General features: G+C 39.8%; 2 long non-coding RNA genes across 2 annotated transcripts; both read left to right on the top strand.

The window, feature by feature from the left end:
• Window positions 1-2,394: 2,394 nt before the first annotated feature.
• Window positions 2,395-4,927, top strand: LOC112328766 (uncharacterized). Its single transcript, XR_008060344.1, has 3 exons — window positions 2,395-2,619; window positions 3,512-3,571; window positions 4,677-4,927. It is a non-coding gene; the product is annotated as an uncharacterized LOC112328766 (long non-coding RNA).
• A 5,562-nt stretch (window positions 4,928-10,489) lies between these two features.
• On the top strand, window positions 10,490-13,012 carry LOC127905854 (uncharacterized). The gene is made up of 3 exons (XR_008060343.1): window positions 10,490-10,704; window positions 11,597-11,656; window positions 12,762-13,012. It is a non-coding gene; the product is annotated as an uncharacterized LOC127905854 (long non-coding RNA).
• The last annotated feature ends 11,206 nt before the right edge of the window (window positions 13,013-24,218 follow it).

The raw sequence follows: 24,218 nt of genomic DNA, 5'->3' as shown, positions 1-24,218 counted from the left end.
TTCCCTCTTCATATTTGGCCACCAGTAGTATTCCTTTAAATCCCTATACATCTTTGTACTCCCAGGATGAGTAGCAAATCGAGATTCATGCGCTTCTCTTAATACTTCGTCTTTCAAAATCTTATCCTCAGGCAAATAAATTCGCCTTCCCATAGCTATTAGCCCATCAGATAACATTTGAAATGATGTCTTTATACCCTTGTTTACCCTCCCCTTGATCTCTTTTACTTTCCCATCTGGTTGTTGAGCCACCAAGACCTTGTCTCGAAACACAGACCGGATCTTTAACTGAGCTAACAGTGACCCCTGTGGCCCTACACTTAGTTGCAAGCCTATTTTTTTTTAATTCCACTATACTTTCCCGTTCCTTCAGCTCCATATCATTCATCACCATTTTTCCCTTCCTACTCAACGCATCAGCTACAACATTAGCCTTACCAGGATGGTAGTCAATAATGCAATCGTAATCTTTTATTAACTTTACTCATCTTCTCTGTCGTATGTTCAACTCCTTTTGTGACATCAAATACTTTAAACTTTTATGGTCGGTAAAGATTTGAACTTGTGTCCCATACAAGTAATGTCTTCATACTCTTAAGGCAAACACCACCGCTGCAAGTTCTAGGTCATGAACCGGGTAATTCACCTCATGCGTCTTTAGCTGTCTTGATGCATAAGCAATCACACGCCCGTGTTGCATCAATACACATCTTAGGCCCCTTTTTGAGGCATCACTATATACCACAAACCCTTCTTTGTCGTATGTTCAACTCCTTTTGTGACATCAAATACTTTAAACTTTTATGGTCGGTAAAGATTTGAACTTGTGTCCCATACAAGTAATGTCTTCATACTCTTAAGGCAAACACCACTGCTGCAAGTTCTAGGTCATGAACCGGGTAATTCACCTCATGCGTCTTTAGCTGTCTTGATGCATAAGCAATCACACGCCCGTGTTGCATCAATACACATCCTAGGCCCCTTTTTGAGGCATCACTATATACCACAAACCCTTCTGTCCCTGATGGAAGGGCCAGCACATGAGCAGAAGTGAGCCTCTCCTTCAGTTCTTGAAAGCTCGCATCACACTCTTCCGACCAAACAAACCTGACTTCCTTGCGGGTCAGCTTTGTTAAAGGTGAGCTATGGTAGAGAACCCCTCAATAAACCTTCGGTAATATCCCGCAAGGCCCAAGAAACTCCGAATTTCAGTCACATTAGTAGGCCTTTCCCATTTTAATACGGCCTCAACCTTTCTTGGATCCACAAGTATTCCTTCAGCGGATATTACATGGCCTAAAAATATCACTTCCTGAAGCCAAAACTCATACTTATCCAGCTTGGCATACAATTGATTCTCCCTTAAAGTCTGTAGCACAACCCTTAGATGTTGTTCATGTTCCAAGTGAGAGTTTGAATACACCAAGATATCATCAATAAATACAACCACATATTGGTCTAGGTAAGGCCAAAACACCCGATTCATCAAGTCTATAAACATGACAGGAGCATTGGTTAACCCGAAAGGCATCACTAAAAACTCGTAATGCCTATAACGGGTTCGAAATGCAGTCTTTTGTATGTCTTATTCCTTGATTCTCAACTGGTGGTATCCAGATCTCAGATTTATCTTAGAGAACATCCTAGCACCCTTCAACTGATCAAACAAGTCATCTATTCGTGGAAGTGGGTACCTGTTCTTCACCGTCACTTTATTCAATTGACGATAATCGATGCACAGACGAAGGGTGCCAGCCTTCTTCTTTACAAACAATACCGGAGCTTCCCAGGGCGAGTTACTAGGCCGGATGAAGCCTTTATCTAACAATTCCTGAAGCTGGACCTTTAGTTTCGCCAATTCCATAGGTGCCATCCTATAAGGAGACTGGGCTATAGGAGAAACTCCTGGAATAGTTTCTATGGAAACTTCAATTTCTCTAATTGGAGGTAATCCCGACAACTCTTCTGGGAATACATCTCGAAACTCTCTTACAACGGGAATACTAGTCAAATCTATGCTTCCCTTTTCCAGCTCTCTTACATGGGCTAACCAAGCAGAACAACCCTTCCTCAGTAATTTTCTAGCCACCAAGACTGAGATTACACAACTTGGAATTATTTTTCTTTCCCCTTTAAATACTACTCTTTTATCACCTATTCCTTGGATTGTCACCGTCTTGGTGAAACAATCCACTTGTGCTGTGAAGCCCGAGAATAAAATATACAAAGAGGGGGGGTTTATAATAATTCAAAATGTTGTTATAATATATAAAAAAAAAAAAAGGTGAAAGATGGGGCCAAAATGGAATTAACAAGAGATGGGACTATAAATACCCATCCCTTCTCTCATCCATGGCCGGCTGATAATAAGAATAAGGAGGGGAGGAGAATTTCATATTTTTCCTTCATCAAAACTAGGAGTGAACACTTAAAATTAGTAAACCCAAATAAGCCTTGGAATTATTAAGTGGAGGAACACAATCGGGTGGAAGAATTAACAAGAAGAAAAGTGAAGAGTTGGTGAAGAAAAGAGGGGGAAGAGTGGCTGACTACATACAAGGAGAAGAAGGCTAAGATTCTTCTAAAAATTTGTGAAGTAAAGTTTAGATTTCCATCCAAGTAAGGAGTTCTAATTCCAATTTCTATGAAATCAACTTCAATTTGATTAGAAGTTTATGCTTTTCTTGAATTGGGAATTAGGGTTCTTTAACATAAAATGTTGGGAAAATGCAGAAATGAGTGAGGTTTAATGGATTAGAATAATCTAAGTGCCTTAAAGAAGAAGAACAAATGAGTGCATAAAAGAGAGGAAGGGAACTTTTGGTTCCTTTGGGCACGTTCTCTGCTGGATACTGCAGAGGGGAATGAGAACGTATGATATGCTTAATTAATTAATTTGGTACAAGTGACCTTAAGAGGACATAAAATGAGACGGGAATGCCATGAATAAAGGGAAGGGGCTGTGACTGATGAAGAAGCAGGGATTTAAGACGAAATGGAGATACTTTCTCCATTAGCAAAACAGGGCAGGTTCGCTGCCCTGTCTTCTGGGGGGATTTTGGACCTGAAAACTACAGAATTCAGGGAGGGTCCCCTCATAGAAGTTGTAGCCGGAAGTGTTAGCTTTCCAACGAATCCGACCCCGCCTAATTTGGAGTCCTAGAACTCCAGATACAAATAAAAAACTGAGGAGAGGTCAAGCTGCCACCCCTGTTGGCAGATTCGGCCAAGTTGATAAAACGGCGAAATTTAGCCATATTAAGGGTAGAATTTGTTTTCTTGCCCTTCATAAAGTGTGTCTTGATCTTCAAAAAGAATAAACGGTAATCAAAATTGAATTTATGATGTTCACTTAGACTACAAATGAGCTGAAAAGTTAAAGGATAATAATGAGGAATGTAAGTGAGAAAGAAAAGATTTGGTAAAAGAGAAATGAATATTATTTCCATTGTTGCTGTTGCATTTGATATGTGGACTAATATGGAATAATGATGGGTGTTTGTGGTTTCAGGAGGAACCGCGGGAGGAGTACAACAACCACAGGGGAACGCAAGTCGAGCGTCTACAGCAGGTAGGTACTTGGTACCTATATCTCCTCTAGTTAATAATTATTTTCATTAACTTTTGAACTATAAAATTTTGGTGCTTATTGATGAGGAAAAGGGGGGGGGGGAGGAAGGAAAGGTTAAATGACGAAAAATAAAATAAAATGAAACGGAGGACTAGATTTAATTTATGGGTTCTTTTGGAGTAACAACGAATTTTGGTAATGACTGTTTCTCAAATTTGATTTGTTTGTTTCTGATATGGGAGGCTGATGATGTTAACCAAGCTGGATAACATCGACATTACCGGTACGTGAAAGGAGAAATATAAACTTGATTAACTATTCGGTTTCAGAATAGTTAATGATATCGGCGGGTGACGTCGATATCGGCAAAATTTATAAACTTGATTAACTATTCGGTTTCAGAATAGTTAATGATATCGGCGGGTGACGTCGATATCGGCAAAATTTATAAACTTGATTAACTATTCGGTTTCAGAATAGTTAATGATATCGGCGGGTGACGTCGATATCGGCAAAATTTATAAACTTGATTAACTATTCGGTTTCAGAATAGTTAATGATATCGGCGGGTGACGTCGATATCGACAAAATTTATAAACTTGATTAACTATTCGGTTTCAGAATAGTTAATGATATCGGCGGGTGACGTCGATATCGGCAAAATTTATAGACTTGATTAACTTTCCGAGGTGGAAGCTAATGATGTTAAGAATTTTTGACATCGGCATACCTGAGAACCTCCCAAGGTAATATGGAACAATGATTAACTATTTTAGTTTTTTTTTTTTTTAAAAAAATAGTTAATGACACAAACGGTTACGTTCGTGTCGGCATTTTCATGAAACTGATTAGTTGTTCCAGGACGGGCAACTAAAGACACTAATGGAGGCCAATGGTGTTGGCAATAGTCTTTTTGATGTGGAGGGGGGGGGGGGAGAAGTAGTCAACAGAAAAAAAAAAGAAAAAAAAAAAGAGAATTCTTATATAACCATAAAAAGGGGTTTATGATTTAAGTAGATAGATATGCTGTTTAATTTTTCTTCCGTAAATTGCTTGTATTTGAATCATTTATTTTTAATTATATGGAAAATTTATATTTTTGCAGGTCCCTCCCATTCACGTCAGGAATAGATTTTAAGTTCTTTGATCCCTTTTTGTATAAGTTAAGAACTTAGGGATTTGTGGTGTAATTTTGTCATGCAGTAAACATGTAACCTGTATAGAATATTATATTCGTAATATTTTGTTTCTGAAATGTTAAATGTATCCACCTATGCTTGGGATATTAGAATGTACTAGACTATGTTAGAATATTAAACTATGTTGTGTTATATATATGCAATCTTCGTGCTCGAATTTGGCTATTTTAATTATTAACTTATGCGTGTGATGTAAGATGGAGTTTGGGAATGAATATGATCCTGAGCATAATCTGGAATGAATTATGCGATTGATTGTGCTAAACATGGATGTGATTGTGGATGAGATGTAATTCTAAATGTGTGCAGGGTACATTGTCGATAACTTGGGATCTCCCGGTATAGAGGAGACTCTGCCGAAATTTCGTTAGAAATTTCGGCGAGAAAAAAAAAAAAAAAAAATTTTGCTCCATCTACCCTTTATAGGGGGGAAGATTAACGGATAAACTAATAGAAAAATTGGGGTTGTTACAGTTGGTATCAGAGCATTTGGTTGCAGTTTCAGGGATTGAAATACTAATGTGATTTTGGAAAAAAATGTTGCAGGATGGCTCGTACACGGCAAGCCGCAAGGGCTGTTCCGTCCCCTGTACAAGGAAGAGAGTATGACTCACTTTCTGGGGATGAAACCGAAAGGGACCTATTAATGGGCACTGCCTCCCATCAATCTGTGGCGTCGGCCCATTCTGAGAGTGGAGATTCAGGGGGACATCAGGATGACCCTGTCACTTCTCGGATAGAAATGTCGCCGGCTGAAACACTGGGTGGCCCAGGATCAGAAGACAGGCCACCGCCAGTGACATCAACGGTCACCCCGAATCCCTATTCGGACCCCATATTTCTCGAGAAATTGGTCAAGGCAGTAGCAGCAGGGATGGCTGCAGGTGCATCCAATTCTACTCCTCGGGCGGAAAGAGTAATCACCCTGGTTCAATGGGTGAAAGGCATGCGAGAAATGGGTTGCACGACCTATTCAGGGGAAGAAGACGCCGAAGTAGCAGGGCATTGGTTGAGGAAGGTAGAAAGGGTTATAGATCAGATGCAAGTGCCAGAGGAAACCCGAGTAGATTGTGTGACCCAGCTGTTAACGGAGAGTGCCCACTCCTGGTGGGAGACCATTAGAGGAAGAAGGGCAGGAGAAGATTTGAGGTGGAGAAACTTTCGAGAAGAATTCGAGGAACGGTATTACTCCTGGCAGCACCGAAAAGAAAAAGAGCAGGAGTTCCTGGATCTGAAACAGGGGAATATGACTGTCTTGGAGTATGAAAGGAGGTTCCAGGATTTATCTATCTTTGCCACCACCCATCTTTCCACTGAGCATCATCGAGTGGAACGGTTTCGGGATGGACTCAGGCAGGAGCTGAAATTAATTTTGGTGGCTATGCAGTTTCAGTCGATTCGAGAGTTAGTGCGAGCTGCTCAGGGTATAGAAAGAGTAATGAATGACACACCAAGGCCAACAAGTGAACAGAGTCAGACCACAAGATTCAAAAGAAGGGATTTCGCACTTCCTATAGGGAGGAATCCTCCTCCGAAGAAAGGAAAGAGTGGGTCATCATTCGGGCCATTACCGAAAAAAGGGGGGAGTTTTGTTCATGGTGGGAGTTCAGGAGGAGTTAGACGAGTTAATGTTGGGGGATCCGTGGGAGGTCAGACTCGCCAAGGGGCAAGTGTTATAGGGGGTTCCATGGAGCATAGAGGACCTATCTATCCGATATGCATGAGATGTAATCAGAAACACCCCGGGGATTGTTCAGCCACACCAGGAAGATGCTATATTTGTAGAGGGGAAGGGCATCGATGGAGGGACTGCCAGTATTTGGGAAGAGGTTGTTTCCATTGTGGGGAAACGGGTCATAGAAAGAAAGAATGTCCACATAGAGTCACTGAAGGAGTACAGGGACAGGGGATGGCTACCCAAAGCCAGCAACAGTCAATGACAGTTGATCGGCCTGTACGACCTACTCAGTCAGGGACAAGTGCTAACAAAGGCCGACCTAGATTCCAGGAGGAAAGGACTCGGGGCAGGATATACCACATGACCCAGGAAGATATGGGGGCAATGCCAGATGTTGTAGCAGGTACACTACAATTAAGTTTAATACAAGTTTATGCTTTAATTGATCCTGGGGCCAGTCATTCGTTTGTGTCCCACCGAATTACTAGAAATTTAAATGTGTTACCAAGTAGATTGAATGTGGGAATGGTAGTTAGTACACCTTTAGGGAAAAATATAAACATTGATGAGGTATACAAGGGAGTGATACTAAACATTAAGGGGGCAGAGCTAAGGGCAGATCTCATGCCTTTAGCATTAGATGATTTTGACTTGATACTGGGAATGGATTGGTTGAGTAGACATAGAGCACGAGTTGATTGTTTCACAAAGACTGTAAACCTCCAAGATGTGAGTGGAAAAAGGGTAGTATTCAGGGGAGAGAGGAGGGTAATTCCAAACTCCATAATCTCGGTCATGACGGCCGAAAAACTGATTAGAAAGGGATGCCCTGCCTGGTTGTCTCATGTGAGAGAATTAAAGAAGGGAAGCATAGAATTAACAAATATCCCTATTGTAAAAGAATTTCCAGACGTGTTTCCAGAGGAATTACCAGGACTACCTCCAATCAGGGAAATTGAGGTTTCCATTGAGACTCTTCCAGGAGTCAACCCTATAGCACAGTCCCCTTATAGAATGGCCCCTATAGAACTAGCCGAATTGAAGATCCAGCTTCAGGAGTTGTTGGACAAAGGATTCATACGGCCGAGCAATTCACCTTGGGGAGCCCCGGTGTTATTTGTAAAGAAGAAGGATGGTACATTCAGGTTATGTATCGATTATCGTCAACTGAACAAAGTGACGGTAAAGAACAAGTATCCGCTACCACGGATAGATGACCTGTTTGATCAGTTAAAGGGTGCGAGAGTATTCTCAAAGATAGATCTGAGATCGGGGGTATCATCAATTAAGAATCAGAGAACATGACATACAGAAGACTGCCTTCAGAACTCGCTATGGCCATTATGAATTCTTAGTAATGCCATTTGGGTTAACTAATGCCCCTGCAGTATTTATGGATCTAATGAATCGAGTGTTCCGGTTTTATTTGGATAAATGTGTGGTAGTTTTTATTGATGATATACTGGTATATTCGAGCTCTTATCTGGAGCACGAGAAGCACTTGAGGAAGGTGTTAGAAATATTGAGAGAAAATAAATTGTATGCGAAATTGGATAAATGTGAGTTCTGGCTCAAAGAGGTGATATTTTTGGGACATGTTATCTCAGCTGGAGGAATATGTGTGGATCCAGGAAAAGTAGAGGCAGTTCTAAAGTGGGAGAAGCCCACAAATGTGACTGAAATTCGAAGTTTCTTGGGCCTCGCAGGGTATTATAGGAGGTTTATTGAAGGATTTTCTACAATAGCATCGCCTCTGACCAAGTTGACTCGTAAAGAGGTAAGGTTTAATTGGTCAAAGGAATGTGAGGAGAGTTTCCAGGAGTTGAAAAGAAGGCTTACATCAGCCCCCGTTTTGGCCCTTCCTTCTGGAACAGAAGGGTTTATTGTTTACAGTGATGCCTCAAGCAGGGGTTTGGGATGCGTATTGATGCAGCATGGAAAGGTGATCGCATATGCTTCCAGACAGCTAAAGCCGCATGAAGTGAATTATCCGGTCCATGACTTGGAACTTGCAGCAGTAGTATTTGCCCTACGAGTATGGAGACATTACTTGTATGGAACACAAGTGCAGATTTTTACCGACCATAAAAGTTTGAAGTATTTAATGTCGCAAAAGGAATTAAACATGCGGCAGAGGAGGTGGGTGGAATTGATAAAGGACTATGATTGCATAATTGATTACCATCCTGGCAAAGCCAATGTAGTGGCGGATGCATTAAGTCGAAAAGGGAAAGCAGTGATGGGTGATACAGAAACTTCAGAACAAGGGAATGTGAGGGAATTAAAAAGGATGGGAATACAATTAAGTGTGGGTCCTGAAGGGTCACTACTAGCTCATATGAAGATCAGATCGGTGTTACGGGATAAAGTTCTAGAAGTTCAGTTGGCGGATGAGGGTGTAAGGAAAATCAAGGAAAAGATAAAGCAAGGCAAAGAGTTATTCCTTCAAGTGTTGCCAGGAGGGTTGGTGGCGATGGGAAAACGAGTTTACGTGCCTGAGAATAAGACCTTAAAGGGTGAGATATTGAAGGAAGCTCATGAATCTCGGTTTGCAACCCATCCTGGGAGCACCAAGATGTATAGGGATCTCAGGGAGTATTACTGGTGGCCAAATATGAAGAAGGAGATAGCGGAATATGTGTCAAGATGTGGGATATGTCAACAGGTGAAGATAGAACATCAAAGGCCGGCAGGAGAATTACAACCACTACCAATTCCAGAATGGAAATGGGAAAATATAGCCATGGACTTCGTAACCGGATTGCCAAAGGGGAAAAAAGGCAATGATGCTATATGGGTAGTGGTAGATCGACTGACAAAGTCGGCTCTGTTCTTGCCCATCAAAATGACGGACCCCGTAGACAAGTTAGCCAAATTATACGTGAACGAAGTGATTAGACTACACGGAGTGCCCATATCAATGGTGTCAGATCGAGACCCGAGATTTACCTCGAGGTTATGGCCATGCTTACAACGAGCTTTGGGAACCGAGGTGAACCTGAGCACGGCATTCCACCCCCAGACAGATGGCCAATCTGAAAGAACTATCCAAACACTTGAAGACCTTCTAAGGTCATGTGTGCTAGAGTTTGGGGGAAACTGGGAAGACTTGTTACCGTTGGTAGAGTTCACGTATAATAATAGTTACCAAGCTACTATCGGGATGGCTCCATATGAAGCCCTTTATGGGAGAAAATGTCGCACTCCGATATGTTGGGATGAAATTGGAGAAAGGAAACTCCTGGGTCCTGAAATGGTACAAATAACAACTGATAAAGTAAGGGTTATTAGGCAAAGAATGAAGGAAGCCCAAGATAGACAGAAGAGTTATTCAGATAACCGGAGGAGACCTTTAGAATTCCAAATAGGGGATAGAGTATTCTTAAAGGTGGCACCATGGAAGGGCATCATTCGGTTTGGAATGAAAGGAAAGCTTGCTCCGAGGTACATTGGCCCATTTGAGGTGATAGCTAGGATAGGGCTGGTTGCTTACCGCTTGAAGCTACCGGCACACCTAGAGAAGATTCACAATGTATTTCATGTATCATTATTACGGAAGGCGGAAGTGGATCCTTCCCGAGTGTTACCTCCAGTTCCTATGGAAGTAAAAGAAGACTTGACACTCGAAACCAGGCCAGTCAAGATCATGGATCGGAGTGAAAAAACATTGAGGAATAAGAGAGTATCACTAGTCAGAGTGTTGTGGAGGAACTCACAAATTGAGGAAGAAACGTGGGAGAGAGAATCAGAGATTAAGGAAAAATACCCCCACCTATTCCTTGAGTCAGGTATGCAGTTTAAATTTCGGGGACGAAATTTTTATTAGGAGGGAAGAATGTGAAGCCCGAGAATAAAATATACAAAGAGGGGGGGGTTTATAATAATTCAAAATGTTGTTATAATATAAAAAAAAAAAAAAAGGTGAAAGATGGGGCCAAAATGGAATTAACAAGAGATGGGACTATAAATACCCATCCCTTCTCTCATCCATGGCCGGCTGATAATAAGAATAAGGAGGGGAGGAGAATTTCATATTTTTCCTTCATCAAAACTAGGAGTGAACACTTAAAATTAGTAAACCCAAATAAGCCTTGGAATTATTAAGTGGAGGAACACAATCGGGTGGAAGAATTAACAAGAAGAAAAGTGAAGAGTTGGTGAAGAAAAGAGGGGGAAGAGTGGCTGACTACATACAAGGAGAAGAAGGCTAAGATTCTTCTAAAAATTTGTGAAGTAAAGTTTAGATTTCCATCCAAGTAAGGAGTTCTAATTCCAATTTCTATGAAATCAACTTCAATTTGATTAGAAGTTTATGCTTTTCTTGAATTGGGAATTAGGGTTCTTTAACATAAAATGTTGGGAAAATGCAGAAATGAGTGAGGTTTAATGGATTAGAATAATCTAAGTGCCTTAAAGAAGAAGAACAAATGAGTGCATAAAAGAGAGGAAGGGAACTTTTGGTTCCTTTGGGCACGTTCTCTGCTGGATACTGCAGAGGGGAATGAGAACGTATGATATGCTTAATTAATTAATTTGGTACAAGTGACCTTAAGAGGACATAAAATGAGACGGGAATGCCATGAATAAAGGGAAGGGGCTGTGACTGATGAAGAAGCAGGGATTTAAGACGAAATGGAGATACTTTCTCCATTAGCAAAACAGGGCAGGTTCGCTGCCCTGTCTTCTGGGGGGATTTTGGACCTGAAAACTACAGAATTCAGGGAGGGTCCCCTCATAGAAGTTGTAGCCGGAAGTGTTAGCTTTCCAACGAATCCGACCCCGCCTAATTTGGAGTCCTAGAACTCCAGATACAAATAAAAAACTGAGGAGAGGTCAAGCTGCCACCCCTGTTGGCAGATTCGGCCAAGTTGATAAAACGGCGAAATTTAGCCATATTAAGGGTAGAATTTGTTTTCTTGCCCTTCATAAAGTGTGTCTTGATCTTCAAAAAGAATAAACGGTAATCAAAATTGAATTTATGATGTTCACTTAGACTACAAATGAGCTGAAAAGTTAAAGGATAATAATGAGGAATGTAAGTGAGAAAGAAAAGATTTGGTAAAAGAGAAATGAATATTATTTCCATTGTTGCTGTTGCATTTGATATGTGGACTAATATGGAATAATGATGGGTGTTTGTGGTTTCAGGAGGAACCGCGGGAGGAGTACAACAACCACAGGGGAACGCAAGTCGAGCGTCTACAGCAGGTAGGTACTTGGTACCTATATCTCCTCTAGTTAATAATTATTTTCATTAACTTTTGAACTATAAAATTTTGGTGCTTATTGATGAGGAAAAGGGGGGGGGGGGGGAGGAAGGAAAGGTTAAATGACGAAAAATAAAATAAAATGAAACGGAGGACTAGATTTAATTTATGGGTTCTTTTGGAGTAACAACGAATTTTGGTAATGACTGTTTCTCAAATTTGATTTGTTTGTTTCTGATATGGGAGGCTGATGATGTTAACCAAGCTGGATAACATCGACATTACCGGTACGTGAAAGGAGAAATATAAACTTGATTAACTATTCGGTTTCAGAATAGTTAATGATATCGGCGGGTGACGTCGATATCGGCAAAATTTATAAACTATCATTAACTATTCGGTTTCAGAATAGTTAATGATATCGGCGGGTGACGTCGATATCGGCAAAATTTATAAACTTGATTAACTATTCGGTTTCAGAATAGTTAATGATATCGGCGGGTGACGTCGATATCGGCAAAATTTATAAACTTGATTAACTATTCGGTTTCAGAATAGTTAATGATATCGGCGGGTGACGTCGATATCGACAAAATTTATAAACTTGATTAACTATTCGGTTTCAGAATAGTTAATGATATCGGCGGGTGACGTCGATATCGGCAAAATTTATAGACTTGATTAACTTTCCGAGGTGGAAGCTAATGATGTTAAGAATTTTTGACATCGGCATACCTGAGAACCTCCCAAGGTAATATGGAACAATGATTAACTATTTTAGTTTTTTTTTTTAAAAAAAAAATAGTTAATGACACAAACGGTTACGTTCGTGTCGGCATTTTCATGAAACTGATTAGTTGTTCCAGGACGGGCAACTAAAGACACTAATGGAGGCCAATGGTGTTGGCAATAGTCTTTTTGATGTGGAGGGGGGGGGAGAAGTAGTCAACAGAAAAAAAAAAGAAAAAAAAAAGAGAATTCTTATATAACCATAAAAAGGGGTTTATGATTTAAGTAGATAGATATGCTGTTTAATTTTTCTTCCGTAAATTGCTTGTATTTGAATCATTTATTTTTAATTATATGGAAAATTTATATTTTTGCAGGTCCCTCCCATTCACGTCAGGAATAGATTTTAAGTTCTTTGATCCCTTTTTGTATAAGTTAAGAACTTAGGGATTTGTGGTGTAATTTTGTCATGCAGTAAACATGTAACCTGTATAGAATATTATATTCGTAATATTTTGTTTCTGAAATGTTAAATGTATCCACCTATGCTTGGGATATTAGAATGTACTAGACTATGTTAGAATATTAAACTATGTTGTGTTATATATATGCAATCTTCGTGCTCGAATTTGGCTATTTTAATTATTAACTTATGCGTGTGATGTAAGATGGAGTTTGGGAATGAATATGATCCTGAGCATAATCTGGAATGAATTATGCGATTGATTGTGCTAAACATGGATGTGATTGTGGATGAGATGTAATTCTAAATGTGTGCAGGGTACATTGTCGATAACTTGGGATCTCCCGGTATAGAGGAGACTCTGCCGAAATTTCGTTAGAAATTTCGGCGAGAAAAAAAAAAAAAAATTTTTGCTCCATCTACCCTTTATAGGGGGGAAGATTAACGGATAAACTAATAGAAAAATTGGGGTTGTTACATGTGCCTTATGTTTACTTAGCCAATCCATACCCAGAATTACATCAAAATCATATAGCTCTAACGGCATAAGATCTACCCTCAGTTCTAACCCCCCAATATATAGTTTTACCCCTCTATAAATATCATCAATATGTATATTCTCCCCTAGAGGTGTACTAAGTGTCACTCCTACATCGAAGTTACTAGATAACACACGCAAGTCGTTCACAATTCTATAAGATACAAAGGAATGACTAGCTCCAGGGTCAATTAAAGCATAAACGTGCATTGTATCTAACTGTAAGGTACCTGCCACCACATCTGATACAGCTCTCACATCCTCATAGGTCATGTGGTATACCCGACCCTGAGTCCTCCCCTCCTGATTTCTAGGCCTCCCACGAGTAGCACTCATCCCTGACTGGGTAGGCCTGATAGGACGATTGACTGTCACCGATTGCTACTGGCTTTGAACCTCAATCCTCTGACCATGGGCTCCCTCGGTAGTTCTACGAGGACAATCCTTCTTCCTATGAATCGTGTCCCCACAATAGTAACAGCCTCTTCCTACATGCGGGCACTCTTTCCATCGATGCCCCTCACCTCTACAAATATAACATCTCCCCGGCATCGCAGAGCAATCTCCAGGGTGTCGCTGCTCACACCTCTAACAAAATGGATATACTGGTCCCTTTTGCTCTGTAGACCCTCTAGCAATTTTGACTCTCTGTCTAGACTGTCCTCCCCAAGCTCCTTTTCCACTGACCCGTCTAGATCCTCCTGAGCTCCCTCCTAGGATGAAACTCCCGCCCCTTTTCTGGAACTGACTTGATGATTGCCCACTCTTCTCTTTCTTTGGGAGAGGAGGTCTCCTTGTTAAAAACTCAAAATCTCTCCTTTTAGCTCCAATTACCTGACTCTGCTCGACCACTGGTTTTGGGGTATCCCTTATTACCCTCTCCATACCCTGAGCTGCCCATACCAATTCCCGCACAGACTGAAACTGCATGGCTATCAATATCATTCTCAGTTCCCGCCTCAGTCCATCACGGAACCTCTCCACCCTGTGGCGCTCCGTGGGAAGGTAGGTGGAGGCAAAAGCTGTTAAGTCCTGAAATCTCCTCTCATGCTCTAGAACTGTCAAATCTCCCTGCCTCAAATCCAAGAACTCCTGTTCTTTCTCCCTCTTATGTTCCCAGGAATAGTACCTCTCCTCAAATTCTTCACGAAAGTCCCTCCATCGCAATACCTCCCCTGATTTCCTCTCTCTAATGGTCTCCCACCAATAGTGGGCACTATCAATAAATAGCTGAGTCACGCAATCCACTCGTAGCTCCTCTAGCACCTGCATCTAATTTATAACTCTCTCCACTTTCCTCAGCCAATGCCCAACAACTTCAGCATCCTCTTCACCACCGTAAGTCATACAACCCATCTCTCTCATACCCTTCACTCAATGCACTATAGTTATTACTCCCCCTGTTCTAGGAGCTGTACCCGAGGCTCCCGCTACCATTCCTGCTGCTACAGCTCTGACTATATGTTCCATAAAAGCAGGATCTAAAAATGGGTTTGATCCAGCTACCGGTTCCACTGGTGGGGGTATATTATCTTCCCCCCGTCTGTCTGATACCTCGGGCATGGACACATCTGCCTGACGGGACAACGAATCATCTCAAAGTCTCACTGACTCGCCAGCTTCAGAGTACACTAACGTTGCAGGTATATGAGAGGAGGTGTCTGCCAAGGGATCCCAGTCTGGATCACTTTCATTTCAAAAACTCTGGTCACTTCCCCGAACTGGGGATGGATCAGTCCTGACTCCTTGCCTTGTTCTCACCATCCTGAAACACATTTCAAAATCATATAATCATTCCTATCCCCGGAATAACAACCTGGGCTCTGATACCAACTGTAACATCCCCTACTTGGAGATAAAAACAACACTCTTATGTCAACCGAAAACAGAGAAATTATATATATATATATATATATATATAGGTTTTCATATTAGAATTTACCGAAATTTCGACGGAGTCCCCCCTATACCAGAAGGTCCCACGTTATTGATATGTAACCTGTTTACACTTCTAATAATTCGCATTTCATAACTTAAATCCCGACCCAATCGTCTTGGGTTTCAATTTCCACAATATTCTCAGACCTATTACCCCCGATATTCATGATATACATTATATAACAAAATATCATCATGGATGAAAATAAAAGTAAATACTTAGACATGAAAAATGGTTACATGAACTACAGAGATTAAGTTCATTCAATCAAGTTTAAACATTAATTATACAAATTAAGTTATACACACATTTTCATGTTTACAAAATATAAGGGTATACCCCTTATAACCTAAATTACAAGAAGGGAAACATAAGCTAGGATCTACTCCTGCCGTGCATGTGATGTTCCTGAAACAAAATACATATTATTGAAAGGTGACTATCACATAAAAAGAAATAACAACATGAAATCAAGCAATTTTAAAAGGGTAACATGCATTCATATATTGTTCCCTTCTCCTTTCTGGTTTTCATTAGAATCTCTTCCTTATTCAAACTATTAATAATCGTTCCCTCTTTCACTATTAACCTCCATTCCAGGTTTTATAAGATCAAATATGATTATCTTCGTTTAACCCATTTCCGATACCCCTTTCACTGGTATCATCATCAGCATCCCATAGGAGTCGATGCAGGGTGATCCCCTTACCCGGGATCCTAACATACACTGAATGTATGCTAGCCGAAACATGGCGATCCCCTTACCCGGGATTCTAATATACACTAAATGTATGCTAGCCGAAAACATGGTGATCCCCTTACCCGGGATTCTAACATACACTGAATGTATGCTAGTCAAAACAAGGCGATCCCCTTACCCGGTGTCATAACCCAATTTTTGACCCTTTTATTTTAATTATTATTATTATTTTATTTACTGAAAAGGATAAAAAAAATGATGATGATGATAAAAAAATAATAATGATAAAAAAAAACAAGTAAAATGAGATAAATGAAGAATGAATTAAAATTTGGGTTAAGGGCAACATGATTAGAAGTTTTGGGGTTTAATTAAACTTTGGAATTAATCTAATTAATCCAATCAAGGGTTTAATTGGAGAATTGATAAGTTTTGAGACTTAATTGAGCTTGAAATTAATTTAATTAATCCAATTAAGGGTTTAATTGGAGAATTGATAAGTTTTAAGACTTAATTAAGCTTGGAATTAATTTAATTAATCCAATCAGGGGCTTAATTGAAGAATCGATAAGTTTTAGACTTAATTGGACTATGGATTTAATTAAATTAATGAAATCAGGGACTTAATTGAAGAAATAGCAAAGTTTGGGGTTAATTGGGGGCACGATTGCAAAACAGATTAAAGTCCAAGGATTAGTTTGTAAAAAGCGCTGAAAAACAGGGGTCCAATTACAATTTATCCAGGGGCTTGATTACACGATTTCAGAACTTCAGTGACTAGATTGCAAATGGCCATTCCCATCACACAAACGACGCCGTTTCTAGAAATCAGTCGTCGCCTTCTTCGTCTCCTTCCACAGGAACGGTTTCTGCAGTAATGGCTTTGAAGCCGTTTCAATTGTAGAGATGCTTGGCATTCTCTGGCTATAAAGCCAGAGAAGATGAGAGAGCGCAGAGGGGGGGAATCACAGAAACGAATGGAAAAAAAGAGAGCCACGAATAGAGGGGGACCAGAAATAAACAAGCAGAAATAAAAAAAGGAAGAAACGCTGAAACAGGCCGGAGAGATTGCTGGCCCTCCTTCGGAACTCCAGCTTAGGGGATTCCAATTTCCCCTCTCCCCAGAGCACAGGCTCAACACACCAAACGCACAGAGACATAGCAGAGGAAATGAAGCAGACTCAGGGGGGAGAAAACGAACACCAAAGGAAGGAAACAGAGGACTAAACCCAGCTTTGGTTTAGTCCCAGAATTCAAGCATAACACAGAATAAAACAGAGCAAGAAAACAAAGAAAAAAACAAGCAGAAAAGGAAGAATCACCCGAGAGAACCGACATCGTCATCTTTTTAATTCCTTCATCTCAAGAACTGAGAAAACAGAGGAACGCAGAAAAAAAAGCAGAAAAGGCGGTGGGCAAGGCAGCAAAGGAAAGCAGAAGGGAAGAACCTAAGCAGAGGAAGGCCACCGTGACCAGCACCATCGTTGCTACTGCTTTCGATTTTTTTCAGAACCAGGTAAGTAAGCTTCACTTCCCCCACTTTTCATTTTAATTCACTCCCTTTACCTGCACATGCACGCGTGATTTAATTCACGCGTGCTTTATGTTGCCCAGCCGGGTCACTGGCTTGGGCCAGTGACCGGGCCGGGCCGGGCTGGCTGGGTCCAGCCCAGCCCCCACATGGGCTGAGCTAGGCCCAGCCCTCAAAAACATAAATAATAAAAAATAGAAAAAGAAAAAAAATAAAAAAAGAAAAAAAAGAAAAAATGTGTATGCATAAATAAAAATAATAAAAATTTATTGGTTTATTCACTGACGCCAGAGTCAGGAATAAAAATACCGGTTTAAATTTATATTATTTTTATTCATTATATTTTATTTTATTTAGCTAGAAAAATAAAAATATGTGGATGTGTAAAAATAAATTTATTTTATTTGTTTATTCACTGACGCCAGAGTCAGGAATAAAAATATTGATCCAAATTTATTTTATAGCTACGTAATATTTACCAACGCCAGAGTTGGAATTATTCGTAGTTGAATATTCACTGGCGCCAGAGTCAGGAATATTGCAAGTAAACCATCAGAGCATAAACCAATAAATATTTAGCAATTTAAGACAAAATCAGCAATGCAGTCTGCCTCAGGCAGAATGTTTAAGGGGTGATAATATCTTCCCTTTTACGTAACCAATCCCGTATCATAGAATCTCTGTTGACCAGTTAGGGTTCCTAGTGACCATAATACTAGGTGGCGACTCCTTAAACAAGACTTTTCCCCTAAAAGAACCAGATGCCAGAAATCTGTTCTTTCCATGTAAATATTTTTTAGGGCCGCCGCGATGTCGGGTGCGACAAAATGGCGACTCCACTGGGGACCTTAGGATTAAGCTTTGTCTTTTGTCTTATTATTGTTTTTTTTTTTGTTGATTTGTTTATTTTTCCTGCATTTACTGCTTTATCATGCATCTTTGTTTATGTTGTCATGCATCACTTTGGAAGCACACACTTTACAAACTAGGATAAGTGGGGGAGTAACGGTACCCCAATGGCTTTAGCCTGGATAAGACTCGTGAAACCATCCAACTCTCGCTTGATTGTTTACTTGGAAGTGGTTGATATGCCAAACTGATATTACTCAGGGGCTCTATCTTCACACTACTTGTAAGCCTCATATTGACCTTTCATGGACGATCACTGAGCATGCGAGAGACCCTTTGAAACTAGATAATGACCAACCCTTTGATGCACTCAATAATTAGGAACTTCCTATTAGGTTGTCATCCCGTGTAGGGCAAGTCCGCATTTCATACGCATTTTTTTTAATCAATATTTTTGCATAAATTGCATGATTTACATTTAGCAGGTTGAAATATAGGTTCCCCATTGAAACCCATCTATAACACTCGTTCAAGAAAAAGACAAATGAAAAACGAAGAAAAAGCTCAGTTGGAAGCCCAACATCAAAAAGAGGTGGACAATCTTAAAGAAGAAGTCGCAAGGCTTACTAGTCTACTCGAGCAGGCCTTGAGAGATAAATTTGGAAAAGCAACACTTATAGCTCAGCCTGAAGATATGCATGTAACTCATTTTGATCCACAAAATCTGGGGGCAAATAGGGTGTCATCTGAATTTCAACAAGCCATGCATTTTCAACCAGCATACCCCATGAGAATGCCGTTTACCATTGATTCTACAAAGAAAGAATCTCAAAAGGGCAAGATGGTGAAAGAAGAGGGTTTGGAAAAATGGACTGTCCTAGAAGAGAGGATAAGGATAATTGAGGGAAACCATTCAATCGTGTTCATGTTGGCATAAGATCTTTGTTGTTGAACTTCTTTTCCTAAGCTTCAATGAAATAATGAGTTTGTCATTCAATCGTGTTCACGACTAAGCATTATTCATCTGATTAAGAGAGTTTTCTTATAAAGACTCACAAACACATCTTTGAAGCCTTACGCGATCTCATAGACGCAATTCATCTCTCATACCAAAATCAGTTTTCCTATTGGAGTTTTGAAAATTTGATCTGGCGTTTTGATTTCAAAAATAATTTGATGTTTATTCAAAAACGATATTTTTGACATTCTACTTGTAGAATGACAAGTGAATCAAGCAACTCCATCATTGAGGTGACTAAATTATAAATAAAAAAAAATGTGAAAATGAATAAACACCCTTACCCCATGACTCTTGAATCATGTGTTTTTAAATGTATGAATAATGGTATGTAGTGAACTCGTTGCTCATGATCCATGAAATGCATCTTTGCAAAGACCAAAACATCACACTGGATGAGGTCAAATTTTATTGATCTTAACTGCTTGCGTTTGAAATGAGGAAAGGCCATTTTTGTTATTCCTTTCACGTTCTGAAATAAGTACATCCCTTGCGATCCCTTTTTGAGCCTGAATAATTTTTCTTTCATGAAAACAAATCCCGACTAGGATCACACCCCACACTGGGGGGCAAGAGAAAACTTCAATGAGAAAAGACAAAAAGCCGTGAGAAAGCCAAAAAGGCATAAGAGCTCAAAAAACTCAAAATGCTAGGGGGCATACTCAAATCACTAGAAAAAGTGACTTCCAAGATAAAATGAGTATGCCTTAGCAAAGCAATAAAAAAGAAAAAAAACAGTAAATCAAAGAAGAGCGGCAAAAGAAAATATGAATGACGTCAAGAGTCAAACTGTTGATAGTGATCCTCAGTCTTTGAAACCCTGAAACACTCTTTGAGCCTTATGAATCCTTTTCTTTCATAGCCAAAAACCACAGCCTACGTTACGTGCCTGTAAAAGTCCTTTCTAATCAAGCAAGCAAGCAACTTGGAACAATAAACAATGCTCTCAAAATGCAAAGAATACTTTTTCATAAGATTCATGACATCAAGAATAAACTACTCATTATTATTCATGCTGATAAAAATGAATGTTCAAAAAGAGACAAGTTTTTTCTCAAATAAAACCTCGAGCTTTTTTCTCGAGCCCTTCACTTTGAAAACCCATAAAAACAAAAGGTCATCTCATGACGTATTTTCACCGAAGACCTCATTGCCAAACACAAGAGCAAATAATTTCTTTTCCAAGAAAGAAAATAACCAAGGAGTTGCAAGATTTCAAAAGCAAATTGTTTTAGATTCACATCAAAATAATTTTTGTTTTTAAAATGCGAGATCAAGATTTCAAGATTCATTCTAGACCCATATTCCTTCACCAAACTGAAAAGGAGAGAAATGAGAGAATGGCCTCTTAAAACCATTTACCTATGTCGCTGACAGAACACACTTAGGGGCAATACAAGGGGGCAACATTGTGTTTAGAAGGAAAAATTCTAATTTCCTTCAACCAGACAAGGGGGCATTTTGGTTTACAAAACACAGCTTGATCCTTTCAGCAAGTGACATCGAATGTTTCTAACAGTGAAATGAGGAGTAATGAGTGGTCTCCTCAAATTATTTGACGAGTCAGAAAATCTTTAGCAAGCAAGTGGGTCACGATGGGCACCACAAAGGTTGAGTTGTGTAAACAAATCTGGGAATAAACTTACATGGGCCAACTCGAGTAGGCTAGAAGCCAAACGACAAAGATGACCCAAATCAGAGGTAACAAGTCCTTATCAGTCAAGCAACAAGAAGACTAAGAAGAAACGGGGGCCTATATTTCAAAACAGGTAAAGATGCATGCATATCATCTAAACTTTGAGACATTGGACTATGAGTTTTGCAAATTTCAGATGAGGAAATTCCAACGGAATCCATCAAATGGAAGGCCAACTTGAAATGGCCAAAGATCGAAATTGTTGTTGAAAATTTTTCATTTTTGAGAATTTTTTAATCTTGGGCAAGCCGCCCATGAGAATTAGGCCACATGAAAAATCTCTGTATTTTTCCACCACCTTTCATATTCCATTCCTAAGGTAGTGCATTGCCTATCCTACCTCCCTTTTTAGTGCGCCTTCAAAGCCCTCATCTCATTTCCTTTCGAGCGCGCCTTCGAGCCCTCGACCATTAAAGGTAGTGCATTTCCTATCCTACCTCCATTCGAGCGCGCCTTCGAGCCCTCGTCTTATCTCTATTCGAGCGCGCCTTCGAGCCCTTGTCTTATTTCTTTTCGAGCGCGCCTTTGAGCCCTCGACCATCAAAGGTAGTGCATTTCCTATCCTACCTCAATTCGAGCACGCCTTCGAGCCCTCGACCATCAAAGGTAGTGCATTTCCTATCCTACCTTCTTTTGAGTGCGCCTCCAAGCCCTCATTTCCTTCGAGTTTTCATCTATTGAATAATGTGCCTTCGAGCCCTATCATGTCTTATTAAAAAAAAAAATCCTCGTATTTTTCCTCTAGGTAGGTAACCCATTACAATGTGACCATCTGGGCAGGTAACTCATTACAATGTGACCATCTGGGGCGGTAACCCATTACAATATACCAACTGGGCAGGTAACCCATTACAATGTGACCATCTGGGCAGGTAACCCATTACAATATACCAACTGGGCAGGTAACCCATTACAATGTGACCATCTGGGCAGGTAACCCATTACAATATACCAACTGGGCAGGTAACCCATTACAATGTGACAATCTGGGCCGGTAACCCATTACAATATAGCATCCTATATTGGGCAGGTAACCCATTACAATGTGACCATCTGGGCCGGTAACCCATTACAATATACCATCCTATACTGGGCAGGTAACCCATTACAATATACCATCAAAAAAAAAAATGGGTCGTCTTCCAAATAACTTGATCTATTTGTAAAGGTCATGTGTCAATCTATTATTTTCGAAGTTTTCAAGATAAAAAAAAAAGAAAAAGAAAAAAAGCAAAGGTTCTTTCTGTATCTTCTTTTCTTTATAAATTTACTATATAAAGCTAAAAGAAAATGAAATTTTCCAATATCTTTGCATAGTAAATATTATAAAGAGGGGGCAACTGTCATAACCCAATTTTTGACCCTTTTATTTTAATTATTATTATTATTTTATTTACTGAAAAGGATAAAAAAAATGATGATGATGATAAAAAAATAATAATGATAAAAAAAACAAGTAAAATGAGATAAATGAAGAATGAATTAAAATTTGGGTTAAGGGCAACATGATTAGAAGTTTTGGGGTTTAATTAAACTTTGCAATTAATCTAATTAATCCAATCAAGGGTTTAATTGGAGAATTGATAAGTTTTGAGACTTAATTGAGCTTGAAATTAATTTAATTAATCCAATTAAGGGTTTAATTGGAGAATTGATAAGTTTTAAGACTTAATTAAGCTTGGAATTAATTTAATTAATCCAATCAGGGGCTTAATTGAAGAATCGATAAGTTTTAGACTTAATTGGACTTTGGATTTAATTAAATTAATGAAATCAGGGACTTAATTGAAGAAATAGCAAAGTTTGGGGTTAATTGGGGGCACGATTGCAAAACAGATTAAAGTCCAAGGATTAGTTTGTAAAAAGCGCTGAAAAACAGGGGTCCAATTACAATTTATCCAGGGGCTTGATTACACGATTTCAGAACTTCAGTGACTAGATTGCAAATGGCCATTCCCATCACACAAACGACGCCGTTTCTAGAAATCAGTCGTCGCCTTCTTCGTCTCCTTCCACAGGAACGGTTTCTGCAGTAATGGCTTTGAAGCCGTTTCAATTGTAGAGATGCTTGGCATTCTCTGGCTATAAAGCCAGAGAAGATGAGAGAGCGCAGAGGGGGGGAATCACAGAAACGAATGGAAAAAAAGAGAGCCACGAATAGAGGGGGACCAGAAATAAACAAGCAGAAATAAAAAAAGGAAGAAACGCTGAAACAGGCCGGAGAGATTGCTGGCCCTCCTTCGGAACTCCAGCTTAGGGGATTCCAATTTCCCCTCTCCCCAGAGCACAGGCTCAACACACCAAACGCACAGAGACATAGCAGAGGAAATGAAGCAGACTCAGGGGGGAGAAAACGAACACCAAAGGAAGGAAACAGAGGACTAAACCCAGCTTTGGTTTAGTCCCAGAATTCAAGCATAACACAGAATAAAACAGAGCAAGAAAACAAAGAAAAAAACAAGCAGAAAAGGAAGAATCACCCGAGAGAACCGACATCGTCATCTTTTTAATTCCTTCATCTCAAGAACTGAGAAAACAGAGGAACGCAGAAAAAAAAGCAGAAAAGGCGGTGGGCAAGGCAGCAAAGGAAAGCAGAAGGGAAGAACCTAAGCAGAGGAAGGCCACCGTGACCAGCACCATCGTTGCTACTGCTTTCGATTTTTTTCAGAACCAGGTAAGTAAGCTTCACTTCCCCCACTTTTCATTTTAATTCACTCCCTTTACCTGCACATGCACGCGTGATTTAATTCACGCGTGCTTTATGTTGCCCAGCCGGGTCACTGGCTTGGGCCAGTGACCGGGCCGGGCCGGGCTGGCTGGGTCCAGCCCAGCCCCCACATGGGCTGAGCTAGGCCCAGCCCTCAAAAACATAAATAATAAAAAATAGAAAAAGAAAAAAAATAAAAAAAGAAAAAAAAGAAAAAATGTGTATGCATAAATAAAAATAATAAAAATTTATTGGTTTATTCACTGACGCCAGAGTCAGGAATAAAAATACCGGTTTAAATTTATATTATTTTTATTCATTATATTTTATTTTATTTAGCTAGAAAAATAAAAATATGTGGATGTGTAAAAATAAATTTATTTTATTTGTTTA

Source organism: Populus trichocarpa, chromosome 10 (genome assembly GCF_000002775.5).
Source record: "Populus trichocarpa isolate Nisqually-1 chromosome 10, P.trichocarpa_v4.1, whole genome shotgun sequence".
NCBI lineage: Eukaryota > Viridiplantae > Streptophyta > Magnoliopsida > Malpighiales > Salicaceae > Populus > Populus trichocarpa.
The sequence above is the reverse complement of the archived record's forward strand: the minus strand, read 5'-3'. Positions and strand labels throughout refer to the sequence as shown.